The sequence below is a fragment of the Coregonus clupeaformis genome, chromosome 25 (genome assembly GCF_020615455.1).
Source record: "Coregonus clupeaformis isolate EN_2021a chromosome 25, ASM2061545v1, whole genome shotgun sequence".
NCBI classification, from domain to species: Eukaryota; Metazoa; Chordata; class Actinopteri; order Salmoniformes; family Salmonidae; genus Coregonus; species Coregonus clupeaformis.
In genome coordinates, this window is record NC_059216.1 from 7,139,790 (window position 1) to 7,152,919 (window position 13,130).

The window sequence follows — 13,130 nt, forward strand, 5'->3', positions numbered from 1 at the left end:
GAATGTGCTGACAACAAAATCACACATAAATTATCAATGGAAATCAAATTTATCAACCCATGGAGGTCTGGATTTAAGTCATCCTCAAAATTAAAGTGGAAAACCACACTACAGGCTGATCCAACTTTGATGTAATGTCCTTAAAACAAGTCAAAATGAGGCTCAGTAGTGTGTGTGGCCTCCACGTGCCTGTATGACCTCCCTACAACGCCTGGGCATGCTCCTGATGAGGTGGCGGATGGTCTCCTGAGGGATCTCCTCCCAGACCTGGACTAAAGCCGGTGTCTGATGATTTAAAAATGTTTTGTAATTCTATGAATCTTACCCAGTTGATTAATTCACCCACTCGCCCAAATCTTAAATGCCCTGATAAATCTACCCTGATTGATTTGATATTGACAAATGTTCCACATAAATATTCTGCGGTTGGTGTTTTTTGTAATGATTTAAGTGACCATTGTGCTGTTGTTGCTGTTAGAAATACTAAGGTTCCAAAGACAAATCCACGTTTTATTCGTAAGAGAAATTTGAAGTGTTTTAATGAGCAGGCTTTCTTTCATGATTTGTTTTATTTTGACTGGAGCAAGATTGAGCTTATCCCTGATGTGGAAACTGCCTGGATATTCTTTCATGATGGTTTTTTCCAAATAGTAAACAAACATGCACCATTCCGCAGGTTCAGGGTTAAAGGGCGGGATAATCCATGGTTTTCTTCTGAGCTGTCTTGTATTATTCACGACCGTAATCTAGCCTGGGCTAAAGCAAGGAAATCTTGTTCTGATGCTGATTGGCTTATTTTTAGGCAGTTAAGAAACAAGTGTTCTTTTCTTCTCAGGAAGGCCAAGTCTGAATATTTTATGTCTGTTACCACTGATAACCTGAATGACCCTAGAAAGTTTTGGAATGCTATTAAGTCTATGTCTGGTAACAGTAATGTTAATGAATTACCGTCATGTGTTTTGAAGGACTCTGTTGCTATATATGACAAAACTGAAATGCTGAATTGTTTCAATGAGCACTTTGTATCATCTGGTAGGCTGTTTGATTCAGTGTCCTCTGTCTCTGTACAACCCTGTGTGGATGAACCAGTGTCCTCTGTCTCTGTACAACCCTGTGTGGATGAACCAGTGAGAGCTGGTCAAACTTTTAGTTTTCTGCCATTCTCAGTGCAGGTGGTTCATAAAGCCCTGAAATCCTTAGATCAAAGAAAGCCTGCAGGTCCTGATCTTTTGGATCCCTGCTTTTTAAATCTGGCAGCTGATTTCATAGCTGAACCACTTACATATCTGTTCAATCTAACCCTGGAATGTAATGAAATTCCAAAGATCTGGAAATCAGCATTTGTCCTACCACTTTTAAAAGGGGGAGATCCAACTCTTTTAAATAATTATAGGCCAATCTCAAAGCTGTCACCCCTGGTGAAAATACTTGAAACCCTTGTAAGTGAACAGCTAAAAGAGTTTTTATTTACTAACTCTATTTTATCAATGTATCAATCGGGCTTCAGGAAGAAGCATAGCACAATTACAGCAGCCATGAAGGTTTTAAATGATATCACTGAAGCCCTTGACAAAAAACAGCACTGTGTCTCACTTTTTATTGATCTCTCTAAGGCTTTTGATACAGTTGATCATGCTATACTAAGGCAGAGATTGTTGAGTGTAGGTCTTTCGGAGCATGCAGTTGCATGGTTTGCTAACTATCTGTCTGATAGAACTCAGTGCACTCAATTTGATGGGCTTATGTCTGTTAAATTGTCTGTCCTGAATGGTGTGCCCCAGGGCTCTGTACTTGGTCCTCTCTTATTCACTATTTATATTAATGATTTAGACAAAAATGTCCAAAATGCACAACTTCATTTTTATGCTGATGATACTGTTATTTACTGTTGTGCCTCATCTCTTACAAAAGCTTTCCAGAACTTGCAAACTGCTTTTTATACTGTTCAACATACCTTGTGTCAATTGAAGCTTATCCTCAATACTGACAAAACTAAACTAATGGTGTTTTCTAATGCAAGAAATAGACCTCTGAACCTTTCACCTGTTACTACCTGTCAGGGCAAGGAGATTGAGGTTGTAACCTCATATAAATATCTTGGAATTCTAATTGATGACGGCCTCTCTTTTAAATTGCATATTCAACAACTTACAAAAAAATTGAAGCTGAAATTGGGATTTTATTTTAGGAATAAGGCCTGTTTTTCTTTTGAAGCCAGAAGGAGGCTAGTATCAGCTACATTTATGCCTTTACTAGACTATGGGGATATTTTATATATGAATGCTTCCGCTCAGTGTTTGAGATCAATTGACACTCTTTATCATGGTACTTTGAGATTTATTTTAAACTGCAAAACCCTTACGCACCACTGTACTTTGTATACCAGGGTTGGCTGGCCTTCTCTAGTCACTCGTAGGCTCAGTCACTGGTATACTTTTATTTACAAAGCCATTTTGGGTTTACTACCTTTTTATTTGGGCATTTTTATTGTTCAGAAATGTGGTGGGTACTCTCCTCGTTCACTGGACTTTATCCTGCTAACTGTTCCAAATGTCCGAACTGAATTTGGTAAAAGGTATTTTATGTACTCTGCGCCATTGTCTTGGAACACCTTACAAAATAATTTTAAACTGGAAGAACTTGTCCCGATTGGTATTTTTAAATCTCTGATGAAGGATTTTGAGGCTGATTCCCTGACCTGTCAATGTTTTTAATTTGCTGTTTTTGATATTGTTATACTCTTGTGAATTCATGAATGGTTTTTACTAGATTACTTGTAGTTTTTCATGTTGTCTGTCTGTAATTTTTTGTAATGACTTGGTGCTGCCTATCTTGGCTAGGACGCTCTTGAAAAAGAGATTTTAAATCTCAATGAGCCCTTCCTGGTTAAATAAAGGTTAAATAAAAAAATAAATAAATAAATAAAGCATCCGCCAACTCCTGGGCAGTCTGTGGTGCAACGTGGCGTTGGTGGATGGAGCGAGACATGATGTCCCAGATGTGCTCAATTGGATTCAGGTCTGGGGAACGGGCGGGCCAGTCCATAGCATCAATGCCTTCCTCTTGCAGGAACTGCTGACACACTCCAGCCACATGAGGTCTAGCATTGTCTTGCATTAGGAGGAACCCAGGGCCAACCGCACCAGCATATGGTCTCACAAGGGGTCTGAGGATCTCATCTCGGTACCTAATGGCAGTCAGGCTACCTCTGGCGAGCACATGGAGGCTGTGCGGCCCCCCAAAGAAATGCCACCCCACACCATGACTGACCCACCGCCAAACCGGTCATGCTGGAGGATGTTGCAGGCAGCAGAACGTTCTCCACGGCGTCTCCAGACTCTGTCACATGTGCTCAGTGTGAACCTGCTTTCATCTGTGAAGAGCACAGGGCACCAGTGGCGAATTTGCCAATCTTGGTGTTCTCTGGCAAATGCCAAACGTCCTGCACGGTGTTGGGCTGTAAGCACAACCCCCACCTGTGGACGTCGGGCCCTCATACCACCCTCATGGAGTCTGTTTCTGACCGTTTGAGCAGACACATGCACATTTGTGGCCTGCTGGAGGTCATTTTGCAGGGCTCTGGCAGTGCTCCTCCTGCTCCTCCTTGCACAAAGGCGGAGGTAGCGGTCCTGCTGCTGGGTTGTTGCCCTCCTACGGCCTCCTCCACGTCTCCTGATGTACTGGCCTGTCTCCTGGTAGCGCCTCCATGCTCTGGACACTACGCTGACAGACACAGCAAACCTTCTTGCCACAGCTCGCATTGATGTGCCATCCTGGATGAGCTGCACTACCTGAGCCACTTGTGTGGGTTGTAGACTCCGTCTCATGCTACCACTAGAGTGAAAGCACCGCCAGCATTCAAAAGTGACCAAAACATCAGCCAGGAAGCATAGGAACTGAGAAGTGGTCTGTGGTCACCACCTGCAGAACCACTTCTTTATTGGGGGTGTCTTGCTAATTGCCTATAATTTCCACCTGTTGTCTATTCCATTTGCACAACAGCATGTGAAATGTATTGTCAATCAGTGTTGCTTCCTAAGTGGAAAGTTTGATTTCACAGAAGTGTGATTGACTTGGAGTTACATTGTGTTGTTTAAGTGTTCCCTTTATTTTTTTGAGCAGTGTATATATATATATACACAGTTGAAGTCGGAAGTTTACATACACCTTAGTCAAATACATTTAAACTCAGTTTTTCACAATTCCTGACATTTAATCCTAGTATAAATTCCCTGTCTTAGGTCAGTTAGGATCACCACTTTATTTTAAGAATGTGAGATGTCAGAATAATAGTAGAGAGAATGATTTATTTCAGCTTTTATTTTTTTCATCACATTCCCAGTGGGTCAGAAATTTGCATACACTCAATTCGTATTTGGTAGCATTTAAATTGTTTAACTTGGGTCAAACGTTTCGGGTAGCCTTCCACAAGCTTCCCACAATAAGTTGGGTGAATTTTGGCCCATTCCTCATGACAGAGCTGGTGTATCTGAGTCAGGTTTGTAGGCCTCCTTGCTCGCACACGCTTTTTCAGTTCTGCCCACACATTTTCTATAGCAGGGGTGTCAAACGTCCGGCCCGCGGGCCGGATCAGGCCCGCAAACGGGTTTAATCCGGCCCACGAGATGATTAAAAAAAAATATATATATATATATATATATATTATTTCTAAAGTATAAAAATGCGCTGCAATTTTTCAATTAAATAAACTGCTGTTCCAATTGCGTCCACTGGATGGCGCAATAGCAATTGTGTTAAGCAAGCAAACTGTTTATACCGGGGCAGAGCAAGTAGGTCAAGCACGTGCAGCCAATGAGCTACTTTGTTTTGCCCGCGATATTTATTACGGCTTCTACTTTTAACATTATGTGCTTTGGCACCCTCATTGCCCCAATATGTCTCTGTCAAAAAAGAGAAAAGTGGACGCAGAGTGCAGAGTGTTCCAAGAAAAATGGTCATCCTATTTATTCACGGAATTGAATGGGAAAGCTGTATGTTTGGTGTGTTCAGAGCATGTTGCAGTGCTGAAATAATATAACCTTCGTCGCCACTATGTGAGTCTTCATGCCGACAAATATGACAACTTTCAAGGACAGCGGAGATGAGAGAAGGTGAATGAACTGTTGGCGGGTCTGAAGAAACAGCAGTCTGTGTTTACTCACAGCCGAGACATGAGTGACGCTGCAGTGAAAGCTAGCTACCTCATTGCTAATGAAATCGCAGTGGCTTCAAAACCATTTAGTGAGGGTGAATTTGTAAAAACATGCATGATGAAGGCAGCGGAGATTGTGTGCCCTGAAAAGCGGCAGGCTTTTGCAAATATCAGCCTGACAAGAAACACAGTTGCAGACAGGATTTCCGATCTTTCAGTGGATTTGGACAGCCAGTTGAAGCAAAAAGTAAAGTCATTTATTGCGTTTTCGGTTGCAATTGATGAAAGCACGGACATTACAGATGTTGCACAACTGGCCATTTTCATCCGCGGAGTTGATGACACATTGACCGTCACCGAGGAGTTTGTGGAGTTGGTGCCGATGACAGATACAACGACAGCAGCTGATATTTTTACAGCACTCGTCGGCGCGCTGGACAGGGTCGGAGTGGACTGGTCCCGCGCTGTCAGCCTGGCTACAGATGGTGCGCCCTCAATGATCGGGAAAAAAGCAGGCGTTGTGACAAAGTTCAGAGAGAAAGTGCAATCTGCAAATGGAGGACGTGATTTTTTGACTTTTCACTGTATTTTGCACCAAGATGGATAACGTCATGAAGGTGGTCATCCAAACTGTTAATTTCATCCGATCCAGAAGCCTGAATCACCGTCAGTTTGACAGCCTTCTCAGAGAGAAAGACCACATCTATGGCCTGCCATACCACACTGAGGTAAGATGGTTAAGCCGAGGTGCTGTGCTGAGGCGTTTCTTTGATTTTACGAGAAGAAATTGAACAGTTCATGGAAGAAAAGGGCAAACCAGTGTTAGAATTTCATTCCGCAGAATGGATGCAGGACCTTGCATTTATGGTGGATGTTACAGAGCACCTGAATAACTTGAACAAACAGCTGCAAGGGCGTAACAAAGTTGTCACGCAGTATTATGACAGCATACGTTCTTTCAAGTTGAAGCTGTCATTGTGGGAGACGCAACTTGCCGGTGGTGATGCAGCTCACTTCCCCTGTCTGAAAAATGTGTGCGCGACCCAACATGTGGCAGACATGAAGCGGTTCAAAGATAAAATAACGGGACTGTTACGGGAGTTTGAGCAACGCTTTCAGATTTATGTTTATATGTTTTTATGTTGATGTGCTATTGTTTTTAATTGATTTTATTTTATTTGTATATTTAACCTATTCTTGACTCTGTGGTTCTTGCACTTGTTTGGGGAACAGGATTTCATTATTTTTATCTACATTTCTGCCTGAGAAATGACACCCTGATATAGTTCTGTGATCTGTGATATACTTCTGTGAATCACTGAGGCATTGTGTGTTTGTGTGTTCTTTGTCCTCAGAACTTTCAAATAACTTGAGGTGTTTTATGATTAATAGTGATATTGTGCTTTTGGACACTGTCCTCAGGCTCCAGCTTTATGTTTATATGTTTTTATGTTGATGTGCTATTGTTTTTAATTGATTTTATTTTATTTGTATATTTAACCTATTCTTGACTCTGTGGTTCTTGCACTTGTTTGGGGAACAGGATTTCATTATTTTTATCTACATTTCTGCCTGAGAAATGACACCCTGATATAGTTCTGTGATCTGTGAAACAGTTCTGTTAATCACTGAGGCATTGTGTGTTTGTGTGTTCTTTTTCTTTAGAATTTTCAAATAAACTTGACGTGTTTTATGATTAATAGTGATGTTGTGCTTGTACTATTTTGGACACACTGTCCTCAGGCTCCAGCTTTATGTTGTATGTTGATCGTATTAAAACAAAGAAAACAATCTGAAGTTGTTGTTTTTAAGTTATATATACCATGATTTTTCCGGTCCGGCCCACTTGGGAATAGATTTTCCTCCATGTGGCCCCTGAGATAAAATGAGTTTGACACCCCTGTTCTATAGGATTGAGGTCAGGGCTTTGTGATGGCCACTCCAATACCTTGACTTTGTTGTCCTTAAGCCATTTTGCCACAACTTTGGAAGAATGCTTGGGGTCATTGTCCATTTGAAAGACCCATTTGCGACCAAGCTTTAACTTCCTGACTGATGTCTTGAGATGTTGCTTCAATATATCCACATAATTGTCCTTTCTCATGATGCCATCTATTTTGTGAAGTGCACCAGTCCCTCCTGCAGCAAAGCACCCCCACAGCATGATGCTGCCACCCCCGTGCTTCACGGTTGGGATGGTGTTCTTCAGCTTGCAAGCGTCCCCCTTTTTCCTCCAAACATAACGATGGTCATTATGGCCAAACAGTTCTATTTTTGTTTAATCAGACCAGAGGACATCTCTCAAAAAAGTATGATCTTTGTCCCCATGTGCAATTGCAAACCGTAGTCTGGCTTTTTTATGGCGGTTTTGGAGCAGTGGCTTCTTCCTTGCTGAGCAGCCTTTCAGGTTATGTCGATATAGGACTTGTTTTACTGTGGAAATAGATACTTTTGTACCCGTTTCCTCCAGCATCTTCACAAGGTCCTTTGCTGTTGTTCTGTGATTGATTTGCACTTTTCGCACAAAAGTACGTTCATCTCTAGGAGACAGAACGCGTCTCCTTCCTGAGCGGTATGACGGCTGCGTGGTCCCATGGTAGTTGCGTACTATTGTTTGTATAGATGAACGTGGTACCTTCAGGCGTTTGGAAATTGCACCCAAGGATGAACCAGACTTGTGGAGGTCTACAATTCTTTTTCTGATGTCTTGGCTGATTTCTTTTGATTTTCCCATGATGTCAAGCAAAGAGGCACTGAGTTTGAAGGTAGGCCTTGAAATACATCCACAGGTACACCTCCAATTGACTCAAATGATGTCAATTAGCCTATCAGAAGCTTCTAAAGCCATGACATCATTTTCTGGAATTTTCCAAGCTGTTTAATGGCACAGTCAACTTAGTGTATGTAAACTTCTGACCCACTGGAATTGTGATACAGTGAATTATAAGTGAAATAATCTGTCTGTAAACAATTGTTGGAAAAATTACTTGTGTCATGCACAAAGTAGATGTCCTAGCCGACTTGCCAAAACTATAGTTTGTTAACAAGAAATTTGTGGAGTGGTTGAAAAACGAGTTTTAATGACTCCAACCTAAGTGTATGTAGACTTCCGACTTCAACTGTATATATCTCGTATTAGGCCTGTGTTGCTTTTGGGACAGCAAAACAATAAATAAACTTTAGCAGGTATTGAACCTCAGCAGAATGATCACTAGTCAGATGCGCTAACCTCAACTGTAGTATACAAACATGCATTATATAGTCATCTTAATATTTTATATGACAGTTCGAGTATACACTCTCGGAATAGACATGACAAAAGACTGCATCTTCCACAGCCCGCCAATAAATTACTTAATGCAACCCTTGCGGTTAGCAAATTTACCTCAACATGCCCTTCGCTTGCGAGAGAAGGCAGAGTGCTCGCTGCTGCTGACGGCACAAGCTTTTGGCGGGGCTTGTTGAGTTGGCTACTTGTGGGATAAGGCAGAGCAGTAATAATAAACATGAATCATCATTATAGTAATTCACAGTAATCTGTTAAAATGATCTTTCGGTCCTTCCTCTTGCATTAGCAGTGTGGAAAGGGACAGGAAAAGCATGCGCGGGAGTTTTTCTGTGAGGGTGAAGGGAAAGGGGGGGGTGTAGCCAGTGAGAAAAAAACTGATCTTCTGAGATTTCATTCATGGTCTTATGCTGCCATCTATTGGAATTATTTAGCAATCGAAATATATTTTTTTGAAGCCATGTATCAAATCAAATCAAATGTTATTTGTCACATACACGTGTTTAGCAGATGTTACTGCGGGTGTAGCGAAATGCTTGTGCTTCTAGCTCCCACAGTGTAGTAAATCTAACAAGTAATATCTAACAATTTCACAACATATACCCAATACACACAAATCTAAGTAAGGAATGGAATTTAAGAATATATACAAATATGGACAAGCAATGACAGAGCGGCATGGACCAAGGTACAGTAGAATATTATAGAATACAGTAAATACATATGAGATGAGTAGTGCAAGATATGTAAACATTATTAAAGTGACTAGTGTTCCATTTCTTAAAGTGGCCAGTGATTTCAATAGGCAGCAGCAGCCTCTAAACTGCTAGTGATGGCTATTTAACAGTCTGATGGCCTTGAGATAGAAGCTGTTTTTCATTCTCTCGGTCCCAGCTTTCATGCACCTGTACTGACCTCGCCTTCTGGATGGTAGCAGGGTGAACAGGCAGTGGCTCGGGTGGTTGATGTCCTTGATGATCTTTTTGGCCTTCCTGTGACATCGGGTGCTATAGGTGTCCTGGAGGGCGGGTAGTTTGCCCCCGGTAATGCGTTCGGCAGACCGCACCACCCTCTGGAGAGCCCTGCGGTTGCGGGCGGTGCAGTTGCCGTACCTGGCGGTGATACAGCCCGAAAGGATGCTCTCAATTGTGCATCTGTAAAGGTTTGTGAGGGTTTTAGGTGCCAAGCCAAATTTATTCAGCCTCCTGAGGTTGAAGAGGCTCTGTTGCGCCTTCTTCACCACACTGTCTGCGTGGGTGGACCATTTCATTTTGTCAGTGATGTGTACTGTAACGGTTTTGACTTGAGGTTATTTATAGGGGTGCCAGGTAGGTTGTGCCTACCAGAGAAAGCATGGGTTTCTCCTTTTAGTTTGGGAGGGAATGAGTCCCATCTGGTCCGTCAAGTCACACCAATACAAAGGACTTATGTAAAAGTCAAGATGGAAATATACTTTTCATAAACCCCTTAAAACCTTGGAAAGAACTTCAAACAAGTGTATTCTTTTGCGTGGTTGTATTAACAACATAAATGATCACACACACCCACACACAACAATATAACAAATCAATGCACTTATGTTCATTTAGAAATGTCCTGTACCTCGGGCATAAAAAGAGTCCAGCCCGGTAAATAAGTTCAGTGACTCAAGTGACCTTAGTCCCGCAACGTTTGTCCGTAGCATAAACCCAGTATATTCATACACTCAAAATAACACTTATTTTGTAACACAACTATAAAGCGTATCAAAGACTACCCAAAGAATAATACGTCCTCACAACTACATAAATCACAGTATACATCACCCCAAACAAATGAAATACCGTGTACAAAAAGTTGTAGTCAGTCGGTCAGTCAGACAATCCGCCAACAGCTCTCCCGCGGAGAAAAGGCCACGAAAACCAACGGAGAAAGTTGTAGTCAGTCGGTCAGTCAGACAATCCGCCAACAGCTCCCCAGCGGAGAAAAGGCCACGAAAACCAACGGAGAGTTGTAGTCCACAGACGCACAGAGTGGATCCAATCCTGGGTAAACTCGCTTTAAGGCTACAAAACACACTGTAAGGCAACAAAACAAACGTCATGGCGAAGCTTCATCAACTGAAGGTAGTACACATCCTCATTCATGTCTCAATCACAACTTTTTCTTTTGCGCAGCTGATGCTGGCTATTTAATGAGGAATTAAAGGGGAAGCGCCCTATTAGAAGGAGAAGCACTGAGACGGTTCAGAAATATTCAGGGCCGTCACAGTACGCCAAGGAACTTGAAGCTCTCCACCTTCTCCACTGCTGTCCCGTGGATGTGGATAGGGGGGTGTACCCTCTGCTGTTTCCTGAAGTCCACGATCATCTCCTTTGTTTTGTTGACATTGAGTGAGAGGTTATTTTCCTGGCACCACTCTCCCAGAGCCCTCACCTCCTCCCTGTTGGCTGTCTCGTCATTGTTGGTAATCAAGCCTACTACTGTTGTGTCGTCTGCAAACTTGATGATTGAGTTGGAGGCGTGCTTGGCCACGCAGTCATGGATGAACAGGGAGTACAGGAGGGGGCTGAGCACACACCCTTGTGGGGCCCCAGTGTTGAGGATCAGCGAAGTGGAGATGTTGTTTCCTACCTTCACAACCTGGGGGCGGCCCGTCAGGAAGTCCAGGACCCAGTTGCACAGGGCGGGGTTCAGACCCAGGGCCTCGAGCTTAATGATGAGCTTGGAGGGTACTATGGTGTTGAATGCTGAGCTATAGTCAATGTACAGCATTCGTACATAGGTATTACTCTTGTCCAGATGGGATAGGGTATTGATTTGACCATCAGTTTCTATACCTAAGGTCACTGAATAAAGCGTATATCCTTACTGAAGTAGCAATTACTCAGAATTGCAAAATATACAATATTTGTTAGTTAATTCTATCACTTACAAACATAAAATAGCCATTTACAGCATAACAATGAACAATGCAACAATGGTCCATATACCCTTAAACCAAAAACACCATACATTTAGTTAATTATAAAAAAAACACTTTCTTAAGATGGGTAACATTATCTGCAAAAGTCACAACCCTTTAAAACGCCAATCAGCATTTGAAACAATAACAAAGTGGACTCCTGACACTGTTTTGGTAAAAAGCTGGGATGGGGCTGGAGAAATGTAACCACTAAAATTAACAGATTATTTTATTTAGAAAACATTCTTATCGAGAGCGATTTACAGGAGCAATTAGGTGAAAACGCATGTCAAAAATGTTATAAATTGATTTGCATTTTATGAGGGAAATAAGTATTTGACCCCTCTGCAAAACATGACTTAGTACTTGGTGGCAAAACCCTTGTTGGCAATCACAGAGGTCAGACGTTTCTTGTAGTTGGCCACCAGGTTTGCGCACATCTCAGGAGGGATTTTGTCCCACTCCTCTTTGCAGATCTTCTCCAAGTCATTAAGGTTTCGAGGCTGACGTTTGGCAACTCGAACCTTCAGCTCCCTCCACAGATTTTCTATGGGATTAAGGTCTGGAGACTGGCTAGGCCACTCCAGGACCTTAATGTGCTTCTTCTTGAGCCACTCCTTTGTTGCCTTGGCCGTGTGTTTTGGGTCATTGTCATGCTGGAATACCTATCCACGACCCATTTTCAATGCCCTGGCTGAGGGAAGGAGGTTCTCACCCAAGATTTGACGGTACATGGCCCCGTCCATCGTCCCTTTGATGCGGTGAAGTTGTCCTGTCCCCTTAGCAGAAAAACACCCCCAAAGCATAATGTTTCCACCTCCATGTTTGACGGTGGGGATGGTGTTCTTGGGGTCATAGGCAGCATTCCTCCTCCTCCAAACACGGCGAGTTGAGTTGATGCCAAAGAGCTCGATTTTGGTCTCATCTGACCACAACACTTTCACCCAGTTCTCCTCTGAATCATTCAGATGTTCATTGGCAAACTTCAGACGGGCCTGTATATGTGCTTTCTTGAGCAGGGGGACCTTGCGGGCGCTGCAGGATTTCAGTCATTCACAGCGTAGTGTGTTACCAATTGTTTTCTTGGTGACTATGGTCCTAGCTGCCTTGAGATCATTGACAAGATCCTCCCGTGTAGTTCTGGGCTGATTCCTCACCGTTCTCATGATCATTGCAACTCCACGAGATGAGATCTTGCATGGAGCCCCAGGCCGAGGCAGATTGACAGTTCTTTTGTGTTTCTCCCATTTGCGAATAATCGCACCAACTGTTGTCACCTTCTCACCAAGCTGCTTGGCAATGGTCTTGTAGCCCATTCCAGCCTTGTGTAGGTCTACAATCTTGTCCCTGACATCCTTGGAGAGCTCTTTGGTCTTGGCCATGGTGGAGAGTTTGGAATCTGATTGATTGATTGCTTCTGTGGACAGGTGTCTTTTATACAGGTAACAAGCTGAGATTAGGAGCACTCCCTTTAAGAGTGTGCTCCTAATCTCAGCTCGTTACTTGTATAAAAGACACCTGGGAGCCAGAAATCTTTCTGATATAGAGGAGGTCAAATACTTATTTCCCTCATTAAAATGCAAATCAATTTATAACATTTTTGACATGCGTTTTTCTGGATATTTTAGTTGTTATTCTGTCTCTCACTGTTCAAATAAACCTACCAGTAAAATTATAGACTGATAATTTCTTTGTCAGTGGGCAAACGTACAAAATCAGCAGGGGATCAAATACTTTTTTCCCTCACT